Here is a 19,849-nt window from a genome sequence, read left to right as displayed (position 1 = left end):
GTGGGAATGAATCTCCACTGTAAGAAAACCAAGAGAACCAACCAAACACACACCCAGTGCCAACAGGTGAGGGCATGTGAGACTGGGAAGCCCAAGCACAACAGGTGTGTCCTTCCAGTGCTGAGGCCCTGGGGGTGCATCAGTTGCATCAGTTTTGCTAGATGTTACCATTGTGGGGAACTGGGTAAAGGACATACAATATCCTCTGCTGTATTTCTTACAACTGGGTATTAATGTATAATGTTCTCAAAATAAAAGGTTTATTTAAAAAAAGACATACGCCACTTGTGTTGTATGTCCACTGGACAGGAAATGTGGGGGAGCCATGAGCCTTGAGGTCTCCCCTTGTCTCCTGCCTACTTTGGTCCAACATGGAACCAGAGCTCCCCAGGCCCAGTGTTCAACTCCTTTTGTTGTAGGACACCCCGCAGCCTGCAGGGGGTAAGCAACCTCCTTCCTGTTTCCATCATCCTGAACTGATAATGGCCCAGGAGGAAGGACCCCATGGGCTTGTGGATCTCAGACTGGATGCCTCTGTAGTAGATGAGATGCAGCAGCTCCTGCTCCTCATAACTCTGGGGTGGGGGAAGGAAGCAGAGGGTTTAGTCAGCTGGGAACCAGCAGGTGGGCTCTGAGGCTCAGTTTGCTTCTTGGAGCAGCCCCAGAGATCCTATGTTCATGAGCAAAGCAATGTGTACCTGAGTATTAACTGTGGCATTATATGAAGGAGCAACACCTAGCAACCCACTGGCTGCCCACCATGAAGAACAGGCATCCCTGCCTGGGTACCACACAGAGATCAAAGAGGGTGGAGGTGCATTTATGAGGCTTGATACCAGAGAGGCTGATTTCTTGCTGGCTTAACAGCCCTGGGTGTGCACTTCTGGTGAAGGGCATCTCTCCTCCCCAAGAGGTTCAGACTTCTTCAGTCTGGGCTCCCACCATTCTCCAGGGCCTCATGGTCATCTGAACCAGCAGAAGGGGAAGTAGACAGTGTGGAGGGAACTCACAGGAAAGATTCAATGTGTGTTAAGTGGGAAAAAAAAGCCTGATACAGAACATATCTAGTGAGATTACAGCATGCCTAGGGCTTTTGCAAAAAGAAAAATGAAGAGCATGAATGTATTGTATATCCATTGTATATTACTGTATGTTAATTGGTATATCATAATTCACATGTACATTTAATTTTAAGCCAATGCTTCATATTGTGTATATTTGGAAATATTATCATGCAGTTATTAGTGTGAACTCAGCTCTAAGAAAACTTGAAAGGGAATGAAACTAGAAGGAACGTTTCCACTTGCTACTTCACACAGCAGTAATTTCTGTGCACACTAGTATGACCTTAGCAATTGTTTGCCATATTGTGTGGAGTTGATTTTTCCACCTAAATAATAATCATTTCTATGCAAAGGCTTTTCACTGAGCTGAGGAGCCAGCAGATCCCTCCTGGACTGTGTCTGTGGAAGGGACCATCTCCTATTACCTCTTTATTTCATATTCCAACTTTAAAAGCATATTTCACATGGGAAGGCTAGTCTTGGGTGTACCCAACAACAATGAGAAAAACAACCCCTATTTTGTCCTTCTTGGGGATTTTAATTTATATTTTGTAGATAGCCTTGTTAAAGCTGTTTAAAAAGCAGAAAACAATTTGCCACTGAGGCTCTGATCTCTTCATCAAACATCTGCTTCCTCTTCTGGGTCTATCATTAGACTCCATTTTGTAGCCTCCCTTGCAGTTAGGAGTAGTCATGCTGCCAGGATCTGGCCAATAGGATGGGAGAGGGTGTGAGAGAAGAAGCCCTTTCTAAGCAAAGGCCAGGAAGAAACAGGTGGGTTCTCTCTGTACTATTTCCCCTTCAGCTTGATCACATGACCATGAGGCTCTGGAAATGGGAGCACAGACTGAAAGAAGAGGTCTGAACCCCTCGGTGGAGGAGAGATACCCTTCGCCAGAAATGCCCACCTGGGGCTCTTAAGTCAGCAAGAAATCAACCCCCTGGTGTCAAGCAACTGAAAGAGTGGGGCCTGTCCCTTCCTAGTGCAGTCTACCCCAATGCCAATAGGCAGCTAAAGGCAAGACGTGACCAAGCAGCTTGAGAATGGTGTTCAGTGAGACCTACTCACTGTAGTGTCTCAACCGACTTGTCCTTAGACTGGGGCCTCCCCAACTGGGAGGATTACCAGAGCACCTGGGGACCTTTCAACATAGATTCTGGGCTGCATTCCCAGAGGTGCTAAATTAGTACAGCTAGAATTGAGCCCAGAAATTAATAAATCTTTTAAATTCCTCAGGAAACATGGAGACTCAGAAACTGCTGGGGGTTAGGAGTACTATGAAATTCTGGGACAGTAAGCTGGTTCTCTATTTAAATTTTAAACACAAATCAATCAATTTTATTTCTAGGAATATCTCGAAACAAAAGCACTAGTACAGAAAGCTATAAAGATGTTGATTGGAATACTGTTTAAAATAAAATATTTTTTATTAAAAAATAACTCAACTATCTGTCATTAGGGGAAATTTGAATAAATTATGTCCTATTCACATATGAGGTGCTAGCATTCAGTATTTCACCTAGAGATTTGAAAGACACTTGACATAAAAGTAAATCGGTTACTTAAAATGTAATTTTATATCATTTAAAAAATAAGAGATAGTAAGGTAGAAATCAGTATTATAGAGGTGTAGATTTCTATCTATATATTAGATATATATAGTCTTACATATCTATATATAAATATAAATAAAAATAAGAGATCAAGATAAGATTTAAAAATATGTAGCTATATATAAATATGTAGGTAGATACAGAAATATACATGTCTATCTTTGAATATCTATAGATATGTAGATTTGTATCTATAGATATATATAAAAATACAGATAAAGTATATATATGTGTGTCATATATACTATAGACTCATAGAAAGACAAATTACAAAGATATATATATATATGTGTGTGTGTGTGTGTGTCTATGTGGCTTCAAATCTATAGTTATAGAAATACAGATAAGATATAAATAAAGATATTCTTATGAATAAACACAGAAAATATATGAAATATTCTACACCAAATTAAGGCCCCAGGGATCAGAACTAGAAGAATAAAGTGGAGAGGTGATATTTCAATTTCTTTTTAAATTTTATACACCTGTATTCATCTTTGAATTCTTACAGTACATGGACATTACTCCTATAATTTTTAAAAAAATGAGTATTTTTGGCAAAAAGCAAAACTACCTTTCTGTTAGTTCAGGCTTGGGAACTAGTTGATCTTTCCTCCTAGTCCCCTGGAACCCCAGGAATGCACCTAATAGGGCCTCCCCACCCCATCCAGGGTGAAACAGCAGTGTCTGTCCTCTCCTGCACCTGGTGGGAAGGCACACAGCCAACAGGGCCACCAGATCAACCCAAGATTCTGTTCTTGGCTCAAACTAGAGCTTCTCAAAGTGGGTTCCACCTTCCACTAATCATGGGAAGCACTTTTCCAACAGGTTTCCATGGCCAAATACATCTGAGGGATCCGTTCCTCTTACTCTCCTTTACTCCCCTGATTTCTTTCCTTTTTTAAAAAATATATTTTTTAGTTGTTGATAGACTTTTATTTATTTAAAATTTTTTATATGTGGTGCTGAGAATTGGATCCAGTGCCTCACACATGCCAGGTGAGTTTTCTACCACTGAGCCACAGCCCCAGCCCTCCCCTGATTTCTTAAGCATGACCAGATATTAGCACAGCCATGGTTCAGAGAAGTCCTAAGGCATACAGAAAACTGTTTAATCTCAATGTTTCCTAAACTAGCTGATGATGAAACTTTTTTCAAACATCAACGTTTTTCTCCCAGGGACTTTTACAGCAATCAGTAAATCTTAGAAAGCATTCAAGCAATGATTGTCTGTAGGTGAGCTATCTCTAGACCCTAGACCACCAGATGGAGATGGGACAGATTTGAACCCTGGTGGAAAAGGTCCAGTGCCTGCCTTGGACCAAGCTGCTCCCATTCTAGGAGTTTGAACAGAACTGTAAACTCCTGCAGCTGGATCCAAGTCACTGTACCTTGTGCAGGACTGAGCACAGGGCTAATGCTTGATCATCAATGGTGACCCACTCATTCCTTCTTTACCCCTTCTGGGGAGGCATATGGGTTAAGTACCCCTTATGTGAAATGCTTACAACTAGAAGTGTTCAGATTTTGTATTTTCTCAGATTCTGGAATATTTGCATCTACATAATGAGCTATTTTGGGGATGTAGTCCAAGTCCAAATAAGAAATCATTTGTGAGCTGGGGCTGTGGCTTAGTGGTAGAGTGCTTGCCTCACACATGTGAGGCACTGGGTTCGAATATCAGTCCCACATAAAAATAAACAAAATAAAGGTATTGTGTCCATCTACAACTGAAAAATAATTAAAGAAATGATTTTGTTTCATATATTTCTTATTACTTGAAGATAATTACATGCAGTATTTTCAGTGCACTTGTGTTGTAACTGAGACCTGTCACATGAGGCCAGGCGTGGGATTCTCCACTGTGGTGTCATGTTAATATCCAAGTAATTTTGGAGTATTTTGGATTTTCAGATTAGCTGTGCTCAACCTGTATATGTCCTTCATTCTCTACCGTAAAGGGGCACTGGGTTGTGTGTCTTGGAATTCTCCAGAAGAGGGAACCTTCAACATGCATGTACAGAACTCAGGCAGGTTGACTCTAGTCCCCACATGCAGGAGGTTCTATTTCTCAGATAATAGGACAGACTTACCTGCAGCCTGCTTCGTGGCAGCCTAAGCCCCGCCAAGGTTTACCATGCTGTCCTGAAGATACTACTCCAAGATCCCAGCAGTCAGGCCCTGCCCAGCATCACAGGGCAAGTCTGGAGACATGATCATGTGATTGACGAGGGCAGACAGGTGGGTCCTCACAGTGGACAGGTGTCTGCAGTAGGTAAGCCCTGTGGGAGTGGTGGAAGGGAAATGTCATGCTCTGACATCTGCCTCTCTGGCTCATGGAGTCTTCAAAGTGGCATTCTTCTCCCCAGCTTATTGAACCCCCATACCCTACACATTCTCATCACTTCTTTTCCCAGAAAAGGAAAGTGAAGTCCAGAGGGGTGATGTCACTTGATGGCTTGACTGCTCAACCCTCAGGAAGTTTTATCACCTTTCTCAGCCTCACTCAGGGTGACACCACCCTACTGGGTTGGAATCTAATGCATTCAACTGACAAGCTGCAGGCAGGAAAGGATCAGGAAGGAAGAGGACCAGGGACTCCTCGAGCTCACTGTGCCTCTGCCTCAAATCTACAGGGAATGTGAGGACTCCTGCTCAAGTTGCTGCTGGATAAAGGAAGTCCCAGCAAGTCAGTGACCTGGAGATGCTGAGGGCACCAGGTCTGCTTTCCAGGGTGGACCTGTCACCTTAAAGAATGTCTGCCAATGTACTACACCCTGGGCCCATGAGGGTGCCTGGAGAGCAAGAAGCATTCAGCAAATGCCAGCCTGTATTTGCTGACTGCGCCCCTTCCTCCTGGCTCATTTCCAATTCCCAGAGAGAATGCTGGAACTTCTAGAGCCTGAGGATTCACCCCACCAACAATAGGAAGGTACAAGGATTGTGGTGGTTGTCACAGAATGTCCAGCATTTATAGTGCACATGATGCTGCACAGCACTAACAGCCAGGACTGTTCCCTGAGTTTCCATAAGTGAGCTATTTCTCACCATGACCGTATGAAGCAGGTATTAGCATTGTCCTTACTTTATAGATGGGGAGACTGAGGCATGCACTGCTTATATCATTGGCCCATGTCACATCACTAGGGGAAGTACAGGGTGGGGATTTGGCCCCAGGCCTTGTGGTTCGAATATGCGCTCTCAACCAGCATCAGGGATGCACAATGTCATCATCTGATCACCTGGTTCCAGACTCATCTCAACCCCTGTCCTTCCTCCAGAAAGATCCTGCACTTGGGTCTGATAAACCCTTGCTCAGTGCCTGCTGCATGCCAGGCTCTGCCTCAGGCACTGGAGATGGTGGTCACAGAACAGGGAAGAACCTCAGCTGAGGGAAGCTTACACTCCCTGTCTCTCTGGGCACTTGAAGATGATGGGTCCATGCAGGCCCATCCAGGTTTCTGTGGCCAAATACATTTGAGGGAATGCTCCTCTTACTTGCCCATGCCCTCAATTTCATGAGTGGGATGGGTATATTAGCATAGAAAGGGTTCTGAGAAGTCCTGAAGAATACAGAAAACCTCAATATTTCCCAAACTAGTTGACAAGGAAACTGTTTTCAAACTTAAACGTGCAGGCCCATGCAGGGTGTATTAGAACTTTTCTAGAATCCCTAAAAATGCATGCTTTATCTTCCCCATTCAGGTTGTGAGGCTTGGGAAATAAAATGTGCTGAGAAACAAGACTGTAGAGAGAAAAAAAAAAAAGCCTTTGGAGTCAAGCATACCAGGATTCAAGTCCTAGGTCTTTAAATCTTGTTAGCTGTGTGAACACGGGCAAATCACTTTACCCCTGTGTTCCTTGTCTGACTAATGGGAACCAAAATATCTATGTTATTAGTTTTAATCTTTAAGTTTTGAGGATGGGACCAGGTCACCTTTCTCTTCTGCCTGAGAAATGGAACTTATGTGTACTGAGCACCTACGACATGCAATACTAGGTGCTAAAGACTTTACACTCTCTTCTCATTCCATCCTGAAAACAAATCCTCAGGATGCAGTAGTGACCAAACCAAGCCTCCTTTCCCAGAGGCCCCAGTGTTCACTGCCCTCTTAGAACCCAGAGATAAAATTATCCACAATCTGTTGAAGAGCAAACTGAGTCTGAAACCAGATATCTAGAAGGTAGGGATGTTCAAACTCCAGAGCCAGGCTCTGTCCCTGGATATTTCTGGCATATAGCGGACACTCAATAGATGCTCCTTGGAGACCACGCCAGCAATGGAGACCTACATGCACATCCGTAAAAGGCTCTGGAGAGGATCTGGTACTTCATATTGTCACAGAGCAGCTTCAGAGGAGCCCTGCAGGTGGAGAAAGGAAGATGCTTTACAAGAGCCACACATAGCCCAGGTTTTCTGAAGAGGATCACAGCCATTCTCTGAGGGGACCGTAGGGTGGGTTACTGTGATTTCCATACAGCTACATTGCCCCTTCTTATCAGAACCCCAGTTTTCCTTTGAGGTATCACCTCTCCCATAAACCTCTGTCCCTGTGGTCTGGATGGGACAAATAACTCTACCTAGTGCAGGACCCAGTTTGAAATCATGGTGATTGGCTCAGAGATGGTCATGTGACCCAACCTGGGACAATGAGAATCAGCCCTTGGGACTTTTGTTGGAACTACCAAGAAACGGGCACTTTTTTTTTTTTTTTTTAAATCTCCTGTCTGAGTTTCTAAGCCAGGGAGATATACATTCATGGCTGCTGGGAGTCATCTTTGCCATTATACAGGGAGGGCCTGCCTGAGAGCAGAGAGTGGAACTAGCAAACAGGCAAGTGAAGCCAACATCTGAAGACACAGACAGGGCTTCCTATTTTGAGCATCATCCATCCAGATGCTGCTTGCATATGAACTTCTCAGTTATGCCAACATGTTTTATTTTCTCCTTGAATCAGCTTGAAGTGGGTTTCTGTGACTTTCTCCAAGTGGCCCAGTAGAACCAAACAAATCCATGCTGGGATTCAGTTGGGATGACCGCAAAGTGGGTGACATCTCTAAACTTCCCCTTGCATGGCCATTTCTGGGTGCCATTTTGGCTAAGGGAAGAGTAAGGCCCTAGAATTGCTGAAAATTATAAGAATTGCCAAAGGAGTGCTGTATGCTCTTGCAGAGCACAGAATGGAAGAATAGCCATGTATTTATTCTCAGGACATCCCAGGGTATGCCCAGGAAAGCCCAGGGAAGCTGGAGAGCAAACACACCTCAATCTCCAGTTATGCACATGGGAAAATATTCTCTCTGTGCCTCAGGGTGGTGAGGTTGACTTGGACAGTTTACAGAAGCACAGCATCACACCCACCACTGTTCCCTAGCAGGCTTGGTTCTCAGCAAGGTGGTGAGCTCTCCACCATGATAGATACATAAGCAAATACTATCAGAGTGGGTATTAGGGAAAGCAGCATTTCTCAATGGCCCACAGAGATAACAGGTGCAGCCTGAGACACTTGGGGTTTCTCTAACATGTGAATTCCTGGTCTCTCAAGAGACCTCAATCAGGATCTCTAGGAAGAAGTCCTGGAACCTGTGCATTTTGCACTTCCTCAGGTGATTGATGCACAATAAAATTTGAGAGTCTCCAGCTGCATCAGCGCTTCTCACACTTAAACGTTGACACGTGTGTGAGGGTGTTAAATACAGCTTCTCATTTAATAGGTAATAAGCTGAGAATCTGCCCAGGTGATGTTGTGGGACCACTTACTGAAAAGCCAGGGGTAAGGAAGCTTTGAAGACCCGATGCTGGCCCCAACCCCTCACAGTCCCATGCCTGAAGACTGGACACCACTAGGAAGAAGGCCAGCAAGGCCAGAAGGAAGGGATTCTCCAAGGCCAGGCCAAGCTGGGCCAGTGGGAAACTACGCCAGTCTCATGAATGGGCTGAGTAGTTCCCAAGAGGCAAAAGTTCTGTGGATATGGACAGAGATGAACTTGAGATTTAACTTAGTGCAAGACAACATTGAGTGTCATTTACTGAACATTGCCACGTGCCAAGTACCATGTGCTGGCCACTTTAAACCATTATTTGATTTGCTCCTCATAATGACATAAAGGAAGCATTTTGTAGGTATTTGTCTAAGTATTATTTTTTGTTTCTTCCTTCCAAGCACATGGTAGGGCTGCAATTCCTGGTTTCCTGTGGGTGGTGTCAATGGATTGGAAGAGGAGATTATAAGTAACATTTTTTGGTGGAACATTTGTTGTTGATTCATGTCCCTCCAGACTGTGAGATGAGCAACATTCACAGTGGCTGCCCTTTAGTGTGAAGAAAGCAGAGCTCCCGGCTGACCCATGATAGACACACAGCATGCGTGATAAAGCAGTTGCTGTATAAAGTTATACTAAGATCTCAGGTCTATTTGTTACTGCAGCACAGTCTTGTTTATCCTGATTGATACAGTGAGTAAGTTCCAACAGTTACAACTGCACAAGGCCAGGTTTTACTCTAGCTCTGGTTGATTCCATAGCTTGTGTTCACTCCTCCAAATTTGGTGCAGGGCAAGAAGTGGGCATCCACAAAGCTCTAGGTAATCCTTCAGCCTCTTCCATGAACAGCACAAGCCCCTCCTACCTCTCATGGTTGCAGCCATTGGTTGAGCTGCCACCAGTCAAGCCACTCTGTGAACAGGACGAGCAGGAGGATTTCCAGGGGCTGGGTTGCCATAGAGATGGAGGTTGTTCATGGAGACATCCATCAGATCTTGGGGGACTGTGGTAAATAGAAGGGGCAAAAGAGCCTTGGTTAAATCTGTGTAGGTCATAAAAACCTCATCCCCAAAGCAAGCAGTTCCCCCCATCCTCCAGGCTGGCACAGGGAAAGGAAAAGACCCTGAAAGACAAAGTAGGAAAGAGCATTTAGATCAGAGTCCAACTGATCCAATGAAAGCCACCACCAAAATCTGGAGGCCCCAAAAGATGGGCAGAGCTGATGATGGCTAGAGAGAGGAAAAGAACCAGGAAACCAGAGCCAAGAAAACAGGCAGCCATGCTCAACATGTTGTCATCTAGCTGTGCTCACAGGATGCTGAGGGGAAGGAAGGGAGCCTGCTGGATGCTTCTGGGAAGGCTGAGGGAACGAGTCCCCAGAGATGGGCCTCCCAGGGGAGTACAAGGTGGTCCAAGAGAAAGGAGCCTGAATCCAGGGAGGAGGCAGAGCACCTCAGGGCAAGAGACCAGTGGGTGAGGGAGAAACGTGCTGGTGCTGTCCATGGTCCTGGGCCACAAAGCTGCTCCACTAGGTGGGTGCCAGCAGACTGGCAGCCCACAAAATCAGAAAGTTACAAGCCCATTCTGTACCTGTGACCTACTGAATTCACCTCCTGGAGACAAAGTCCTTTTGGTACGAGGGATGGAACCCAGGGGCACTTAGCCACTGAGTCACATTCCCAGCCCCTTTTATTTTATTTATTTTTTATTTTGAAACAAGATCTTGCTAAGTTACTTAGGGCCTTGCTAAGTTGCTGAGGTTGGTCTTGAACTTGCCATCCTCTTGCCTCAGACTCCGGAGCTGCTGAGATTATAGGTGTGCAGTACCACGTCTGGCTCAAATCTGTATTTTTCAAACAGTTTTGACACAGCAGTCACATTGCAGAGATCCTGATGTCTCACTCCTGGACACTGGTGATTCCTGACCAGTTGCTCCCAGGACACAACACTCAGTTCCCCTGATTTCCTTCTTTCCCAGCTTCATGAGAGCCACGGCATCTATAAATCTGCTGGGTGGTTGAGTACTTTAGACTTGCGAGCCATCTGGTCTGTGTTGTAAACACTCAACTCTGCTATCACAGTGCAGAAGTCCCCAAACACAAAATGTAAATAGAGGAGGCTGGGTGTGTTCCAAGGCCACTGTGTTGATGGACACTGAAATGTGAACTCTGCATCGTTCTCACATGTCATGAAATATTCTTTTGATTTTTTCACTCACTGAAATAAAATCCACCCTCGGCTCATAGCTGTACAGAATGAGGCCGGATTTGGCACATGGGTCATGGTTTTCTTATTCTCGTTCCAGGAACTCAGAGAGGTGCCCGTTCCCCATATGCCACGGCTCTTGGACAACTCGTCCTATCTCAGCTCCCCTTCAGCTCTATGGCGAGAGGGAGCTGTGGACCTGACCCACTGGCCATCAGAGCTCAGCCCACCAGGGTCTGTCCTGCCCACAGAATGCGGTTCTTGAGGCCACACTCATCCTCCCCATACAGACTCACCAAGGAGATGTCCCAGAAAGGACAGTGACCCCCCTAGTCTGTTCTAGAAAGACATCCCCAGTTCCGTGCCAGTCTCAGGCAAGTGCTTATTGGTTAGCCCAAGTAGGGAAATTCATGACTTCATCCCAGCCCCTCCCCCCAGCAGGCTTCATCAACTGGTCCCTCCACTACTGGACCCACCATGCTGCCAGCTGCCTGCTGCAGGGTGGACAGCTGAGGGCCTTGATTGGTCCCTTCTGTCCATCTCCCCTGGAACCAAGACTCAAATGACAACATGGCAGAGGTGGCTAGGACCCAGCCCCTGGGGAAGTGGGGAGCCCAGACATTACAGAGAGGCTGCTCCTTCAGGCCTGGTGTAGGGAGGGTGGTATTCCATCTGGCTCATGCCCACTGACTCCCCCTGGCCACTACCAGCATGACTGACCAGCAGGAATCATCATCCAGGTGGGTCCCACAGAGATGGGGCAAGTGCTGTCCAAGATGTCGGGGGCAACTTGAGACACAAAACAAAAAAGCCCTGGTGAAGGGGAGGTCTGGGGTGGGCAGGACAGGGAGACAGGCACAAGAACCAATTCCTTGGGGCTTGAACTGTCCCCCTGCCCTGCTCTCCACAGCCCCCCACCCCCAGTCATACTGTGTTTGATTAGAGGAAAAGAGAATGCTCACGGTTATCAAGTGACTAGTTCCATGGGTGCTGGGCTGGGCAGTGCTCTGCCTTACTGTCCACAGTGACCCTGTCAGGGGGGCATCTGTTTTCTCATCTTGCAGAAGTAACTGAGCCTCCAAATGATCTAATTTTGTTACCCTAAGACCCACCAGGGAGTAACTGGCAAGGCCAGACTTTTAACAGAAGTCTCCCTTCTCTTTAACGACAGTGGTCTCTCACTGAGTGCAGGTACAATCATTATCCCCTTTTACAGATGAGGAGACTGAGGCACACAGAGCAACATGCCCAGGACCATCCAGCTAATAAGTGAAATTCCAAACTAGGAGGCCCAACTCTGAGCTCCAATCAGATCCCTGATGCTGTTTCCCACTGGTTCCTGTCTCTCCTCCCATGGGCTCTCAACTGGGGCAGATCTGGAGATGTCTTGAGACTTCAGTTGTCACAACTTGCAGGTAAGCTCAATGGTACAGGCATCCGGTGGCTGGAGGCTGGGGATGCTACCCAGCACCCCACAAAGCACAAGACAACCTTGCATCCAAAGAATCATTCAGCCCACCAGGCCCACAGAGCTGACGGTGGGAAATCCTGCTCCAGACCAGCACTGCCCAACGGGAATGTGAAGCAGCCATGCGCAGAATCCAAAACTGCCCAGGAGCAACATTAAACAGGTGAAGACAGCTGCAACAATGTATTTTGTTCAACCCAACATTCCCAAAATGTTCTCATTTCAACATATAATCAATATAAAATTATTCATACCATAATTCACATTCTTTTTTTTTTATATAAAGACTTGAAAATCTGGGTTGTGTTTTACACCCACAGAACATCTCGATTGCACTAGCCCACGCACTTCTCGAGTGCTTGGTTGGCACATGGGCCTTGTGGCCACTACAGCGCAGAAACAACCTCAGCAACAGAGGAGTCTGAAATGCCAGTCTCTGACGGTGGCCCTGTCCACATGCTCTGGAGTTTGTCTTGCCTCCTGTATAAAGACCAGTCAGGAGCCAAGAGATGTAGACCGGGGTATACGACAGTGGGAGGGAGGTCAGAAGCAGCCACAGCCACAGCCTCTCCCCACAGGGTGAAATAACTGTCCTCCTGTTGAAGCCAAGCATCTGCACATTTTCTCTACAAAGGGTCCAATGATACATATTTTTGGCTCTGTGGACCACCTGAGCTCTGTCACAATCACTGACCTCTGCTGTGGTGGCCTGACTGTAGTCACAGACAATATGTAAATGAATGGAAGTGGCCATGTTCCTATAACACTTTATTTGTAAAATGTGGCCCACGGGAAAGGGTGTATTTCCTTCTGATTTTTTTTTAATTGGTAAACCCCATGTGGCTCAGGCCCCTGAGAATTTCAACCAAGGATGGGGTCCCCATTACCAGGGCTGCCTCTGACCTTGAGGATGAAGAGGGTGAAACCACTTGGCCTCTTCCCACCATGAAAACAATATGCATGGAGTGGCGCTTAGAGGCACAGGCTCTGGAGTCAGACCACCTGTGTCCAGAGCCCAGCCATGCCCCAAACCAGCTGTGTGACCTTGGATCCACTGCTTTACCTTTCTGTGCCTGTTTTCTCCTCTGTGCAACAGAGGAACAGTGATGACATCCTGCCTGGGAGGGCTGAGCTGGGGACGAAATGAATGAAGATAGAGCACAGAAGTGGACCTGGCACATGTGGCACTCAGTAAGGACACTGGACTGTGACCTGAGCATCCACCAAGGATTGGGCCTGCACCTGGCAACCAGGCATTTCCCAAGTCATCACTCTGAGTCCTCAGACTATGACCCTGGTGGGGAGTGCTGTCACCCTGTTCCCCAGACAAGGAAAGGAGACCTGAACAGGAAGGATCATGGGGTGTCCTGCAGTGGCAGAGCAAACTCAGTGGTGGTTCTTTTCTCGAAATCAGTGGTTCTCAAGCAGGGGCAATTTTGCACCCCTGCCCACCTAAAGGCAACATGGCAATGTCTGGAGACATTTCTTGTTGTGACAAGTTGGAGGAACACGAAAGGTCTGCTACTTGGCATCCAGGGTGGAGCCTAGGGATGCTGCTCTGCACCCTCCTGAGCTCAGGACACCCCATCCTATGAAGGACGCTTCCAACCATCACATCAGTGATGCTAAGGTGGAGGAGCCCTCCTAAATACACTGCTTCATCAGGGTTTCCTCAAAGGCAGAGAAGGACCCCAGTGCCGATTATTTGGGAGGTGCTACTAAGAAGCATGGACAGTGGGGAGGTGAAGTGAGATGGGGTAGGAAAGACCAAGAATAAGCAGGTTTCCATGAGAGGCAACTCTACCTAAACTCCCTGGGGAACCCTGAGGGGCTCTGCAAAGCACAGAGGCTTCAGAGCTTGCTCACCTGAGGATGAAGGGCTGGGGTATCTATGCACAAACCCTGTCAGCCAGGGGCTGGGGGATGCTCCAGGGAGACTGATTCCCTGACACTTCCAACATGCCTCACACATGGGAGAAGGGACCTTGGTGGCCAGAGGAACCTTTCAGGCAAAGAGACACTGAGAAGGGGAGCTGGTGATTAAACAACATGCCCAGCACAGGAAGAGCCGAGGACTGAGGGTGGGCACTGCTGGCCTCTGTTCCTCTGCCCCACTGACCCCCAACAGTATAACAGGCATCTCCCCAAAATTAACATACAGCAGCCATCCTGGCTCCCAGCAGGAGCGTGCAAATTATTTGCTGGGTGAGAATCTGCAGGAAGCATTTCCTGGGAAGAGCTCCATGGGATCTGGCCTTTCCCAATCGCAGTCTCATCAGTGAGGTGCTGCGAGGCCTTGTCAGTCTCTGGGGTGGGAGCCCTGGTTCTCAGAAAGGGAACTGAACCAGCTCGGTATCCAGGGGATTCTCACTTGCACAGACAGCCTTTTCAGCACTGGGCCAGAACAGCCTTGGTGCAGGGCCAGGGCTACATGAGAGACTCACTACCATGGGGAGCTTGGAGGAGTCCGCAGCCTGATGGCTGGGCAGCCATGGCCGTGGTAGTGGCTCTGTAATGCCTGGGTGAGCTGGGAACACAGGGCTTTTCTCCTAATTGGCCATGAAAGAACATCATGGGTGAAAACACAAGCTACCCCAACAGACACAATGCCTGACTGCCAAGCCTGCCCCAGGCCCCAGGAGGTGCTTGGCTTTGGACCAGAGCCAGGGCAGTGGGGGCCTGGCTCCACAAGCCCACCCTGCCAGGGAGAACATCTGTCCACTTTCCAAAGAGCCTCTCACTGCTCAGCACATGGTCACTTATGCAAAGTGAGGCTCAGGGCCACTGTCCATTAAATGGAACCAATGTGGCTGCAGAGGGTTAAACAAATGAGCTTAACAGAAAAGCTGTGATTCAATAGTGGTTTAAGAGCCAGCCAGAGAGGCCCACTGAGAGCCAGGCCCCATCTGAGTGAGTGCCATTCAAAGATTCATTCATGGTGTTCGCACAGCAGCCCATGATCATGGGGAGCTGATGCTGGTATGGCATCTCTTTATAGCAGTCAGCACACAGACAGCATGACATCAGCTGTCACGTGGGGGACTGTGCCCCTGGGGAGCCTCCTGGGGCTGTTCTTACTGCCATTCACTGAGGGCTCCCATGTGCAAGACCCACCCCATGTGCTGCCTCTGACCACCCCCTCACCTCATGGAAGCTTTAGTCTGAAGTAAACCATTAACAAGACGCGTGTAACGGCAGCTAACATTTGAGAATTTTAGGTGGCAAATGCGCGATCTTGATTAACCCTCTTAGCAACCCTGTGAAACGGGTGCTGCACACATCACTGTTTCACAGATGAGGAAACCGAGGCACATGGGTGGAGTGACTTGCCCAGGTTCAGCTGGGATCCCAAAGCCCACACCCCTGTCACTACCCCGTGTCGCTTCCTGTCTGGTGACATTTTTATGAGCCAGGTGGAGAGTGGTTATTGGTTCCCATATTTGGGGAGAGCTGAGGCTGCCAAGATCCCAGGTCTCCCTGCCAGACCACCTATCTTCTCGTTCCAAGCACCTGGGGTCATTTTCAGGCTCAGTTGGCTGGTGGATCCCTGGGGCCCAGGGACAGGGCAGCTTACTGAATTCAGACTGTGTGCCAGGGTAGATGATCCAGAACATGTAATCTGTGGCCTCCTCATCTTCCTTGTCTGAAGACATGGACTCGGAGGAACCCTGAGGGCTCCACTTGTGCAGCTTGGGAAACACTTTGCCCTGAAAGGATATGTCGTAATGCAAGGACGCCCCTGTCCCCAAACCTGCACAGCCTGAGGGGTCTTGGCAGGGCATGTACGAGTCTGTGAAGTCACATGAGGGCTCACAGGCAGCAAAGACCTCCCCAGCCTCCCCAAAGCCCCATGGCCACTCACCTTTCCCCATTGGAATCAGAGAGGCGGGTCCAGCTGCCTGTGGGGGAGTAGCCCACTTCCAGGCAGGAGAGGAACTGCAGGAGGTGCCCGCCCTTGGGGAAGTGGAAGGGTGGTCTCTGGATTCTATCCTGGCTGACCAACACCACTGTCCCACCACTGTCCACTGCCACTGTGACTGGCAGAAAAGACACAGTGGGAAGTCACTATGAGGCATGGTGATGGGCTCCCCGACTCTACAAACACAGGTCCCCAGAGGTGCCAAGCCAGACTCCGGGCCCTGAGGCTCTGGGCCAGGCCTGGGCAAAAGATCAGGGTGGATTTTACCCCTCCTGCATCCCACTTCTCCTACCCACAATCCACCTGGCTGGAGAACTACAGGACAAGGTCAGGGACAGTGTGGCTGGACCTCCCTAGAGCTACCCATCAAAGGAGACGACTCCCTGAAACACCCACACTCCTCAAGAATCTGGGGCAAATCTGACTTACTGGAGTTTGGGGTGTACAATTTCACCCCTCCTCAGGCCCCTGGCTGACTCTGGCTAGTATGGTAAACATTCACTGTGTGGCAGCACAGCACAACACAAGTATCCCCATCTTGTCTGACAAAGCATCCCCGTGAGGCTGATCCACTAGGACCTATTTTACAAATGAACCCCAGGCTCAAAGAGGGTGAGTAACTTCCTCAAGGTCACACAGATCTGAACCCAGGTCTCTCTTGTTCAAGACTTGAGCAGCAGTGCTTCACACCTCGGTAGGACATGGACCACTTGCTTTCTAAAGCAGGAGGACCATCTGCTCCCTCTGTAGCTTCTTCTAACTTTAAACAACCACTACAAAGACCTGGTTTGAGTTCAGGCTCTGGAGCTTACAGGCTATGTGGCTTTATGTCAAGTGGCTTCTTCACTTCTAAAATGGGAACACGCCTATCACTAGGTTGTCGTACAATTAAATGACAGGCCTTGTCATTTTACAGAGGGGGAAACCCAGTCACTTGCTTGAGGTTGCAAAGGTAAGAGGTTGTCCCACCACCTTGTCTCCTGATGCAAATGAACAATCAGAGCTAGAGGCATGCAGGGGATCCAAGAGGAACACCAGCCAGGCCCCTGCTCTCCTGTGGTCCCTACCTTGCTGGTGACAGTGCAGGTAGACAATCTCCTCCAAGCAGATGGTCATGGCAAAATCCCAGTAGATCATGGAAAGGATAAAGGGCCAGGCTTGCAGGAAGCCCACATACCTCACAGTGGGGAGGGCTCCGGAAGCCAGAGGACCACTCCTGATGTCCTCCCTTCTCACCAGGACCTACTCATCCCCAACCTGTGTTCCAGCCTCCCCAGACTTTCTCCTTCTCTTTTGGTTCCAGCACCTCAATTATGGAGGGAAGCACCCTCCCCCAGCCCATGTGGCCCAGGCGGGGTGGAACCCACCAACTCTCTACCCCATGGCTCCAGCAATGATCACCAGACCCAGACCTGGCCAATTAGCATGATCCACTGTCCCAGGATGGTACAGGATGTCCCCATGACCCAAGAAGAACTAGTGAGACCCAAGGATCAGAGTTACACCAGAATTGCTGCCTCTAGCTGAGCTGTTAGGAATAATGCTGCAATGGACATTTACTTATGAGGTTTTGTGTAGATAGAAGTTATCACTGCCTGGTTAGATCCCTGGGCATGGAGTTGCTGGGGCTTTGGGTAAGGGTGTCGCAGATGAATCTGCCAAATGGTAAAGTGATTCTCCCACTTAAATGAGCCACACAGCAGGGCAGAGACCTGAGCCAAGTCCAGCCTGACTCCAGAGCCTGATGTTTCTTCTCTAACACTAAGAAGCCCAGCTGGGGAGTTTTGACTATGGCTGTGCAAGAGAAGGCAATGGCTAGAAAGAGACAGAAGTGCTCCTGTGCTTTCCAGACAAGGACCGTCCCTTTGATTGTCATTGTCTCTTGGTCCCAAAGAGGGACACTGGTCATCTGAAGCCCCTGGTCATCTCCCTTCCCCACACTCCAACCTCATGTTTCCTATTCCTGCCTGTTTCTCTCTTCCACTGAGGCCCAGGCTCTGGGTGAGGGTAACAAGGGGAGCTGAGGTTCAGAGCTCAGGAAGGTGGAAGCCCCCAAGGCCAGGATGGTGACCTTGAAGGTCCAGATTCAGTGGGAACTCAGTGTGTCAGCACCTAGTGGTTCCTGTTCACAGAGGAAAAGATGACGTGGAAATGTGGAGCCTGAGGGTGGGAACAGCAGCAGGTGGGTGAAGATCTGGTCAGTGCCTTTCTCCAAATACTGGCATCACAGGTTTACTGCCCACACACTCCTGGCCTTCAGTCCAAGGATTTAGCAAGGTCCTGGGGTTGTTTAGAGCTTTGCTGTTAGGAAGGACATGCTTTGGGATTTGAGAAGCACTTATTAAACCTTCAGGGAATCCCTTGAATCTAGGGAGACCATCTTGTCCAACTCCCTCCCTGGAGAGAAGGCAGAAACGGAGGCTCAGAGAGGTGGAGTGGAATACTCTGGGTCAATCAGCAAGGGATGGTTGAGTGAGGACCTATATTTATGTCTACTTGGTTATTCATTTTCTTCCCCAGGATAATGTGAGCTCTGAGACGGTAAAGGTATTGCTCTCCTTTGAATGAATAGCTAGTTCCCTGTGTCTAGTACAGTGCCTAGCAGTGGGGCTCAGTAAATATTTAATGAGTAGATTGTCCCAGCACCTACTGTGTGCTACGATCTGTGGCTGGTGTCAGGAATCAGTTGTGAGCAAGGCTGGGGCCCTGTCTTCAATGATCTAAAGTTGGAGGGTGAGGTGGTAGATAGAGGAGGGTGCACAGGTTGGTCATGTGACTACGGTTTGACAAACACTAGGACATTCGAGTGAGCCACACTCAACTGGGAGTTCAGGGAAAGCCTGATTCCAAGGTTCAAGATGGAGAGTTGAGTTCCAGGCCGAGAGCCTCTCCTCAGCCCCCACACTGTTTTCTTTAGAAACTCCAGAGTCTGTCAGGGACAGAGTTACCCAGCCCAGCCTGGGATGTCTGGCTGACCACCTCTGAGAACAGGTGGTAACCTCTGAACAGGAAATGACCAGCTGAGAAAATGTTATGAATCACCCCAAGACCTAACATGGACCACAGTGAACTCGATAGTAAGTAGAACACAACAGCATCTGAGACGCTAAAGCCTTCCTGAGCCTCCTTGGTGGCCATGCTCAGCAAAACCACCTGCAGCCAACCTTGGGAGTGGGGAGATCTACCCAGTGCAGTTTTGGTCATGTTTCCTGAAATGAGTCCTTTTTTTTTTAAACCTACATTTAAAAATGCATATGAAATCCAGGTGGTCTGCAAGCTTCTTCAGAATAACACGTCAGGGTAGGGGATGATTGACCGCCAGGAGGGCTGGGGCACAGGAACTTGTGTCATGACTATTTTTATGTTACAAGTTCTTCACCATAAAGATATTTTTAAAGAAAATGAAAAAGAAAAACTAGAATCCGAGGGCTGGGGTTGTGGCTTAGTGGGTTTGCCTGGCACAGGCAAGGCACTGGATTTGATCCTCAGAACTGCATTAAAAAAAGTTAAAAAAATAAATATTAAGTAAAAAAAAAATCTTATGTAGATTCAGAACAGCCCAAATCACTGCTTCTCCCCACCAGCGGCTGCGACACCTGAGGCTAGATTAACGGGCTGGCTGCCTCAGGCCCATGACTGCCCTTTGCTCTTCTTTGCAGGAGGGAGCCAGTCGGGTGGCTCTTTTCAGTGTGACTCCAAAGCTACTGCAGGGCTGTATGGTTGTATGTATTGTGGGTACCAAAGAAGAGACAGTTCTGGGGACCAGAAACCCTGCAAACATTCCCATCCCCTTTCATGAAGTGATGAGAAAGGGTG

At 48.2% G+C, this 19,849-nt stretch overlaps 1 pseudogene; it reads right to left on the bottom strand.

Annotated features, from left to right (window-relative positions):
* Positions 1 to 356: 356 nt before the first annotated feature.
* LOC124974400 (small G protein signaling modulator 1-like) overlaps positions 357 to 19,849 on the bottom strand; it is a 48,655-nt pseudogene continuing 29,162 nt past the window's right edge.

The sequence above is a fragment of the Sciurus carolinensis genome, unplaced genomic scaffold (assembly GCF_902686445.1).
Source record: "Sciurus carolinensis unplaced genomic scaffold, mSciCar1.2, whole genome shotgun sequence".
NCBI lineage: Eukaryota > Metazoa > Chordata > Mammalia > Rodentia > Sciuridae > Sciurus > Sciurus carolinensis.
This window is presented reverse-complemented; position numbering and strand designations above follow the sequence as displayed.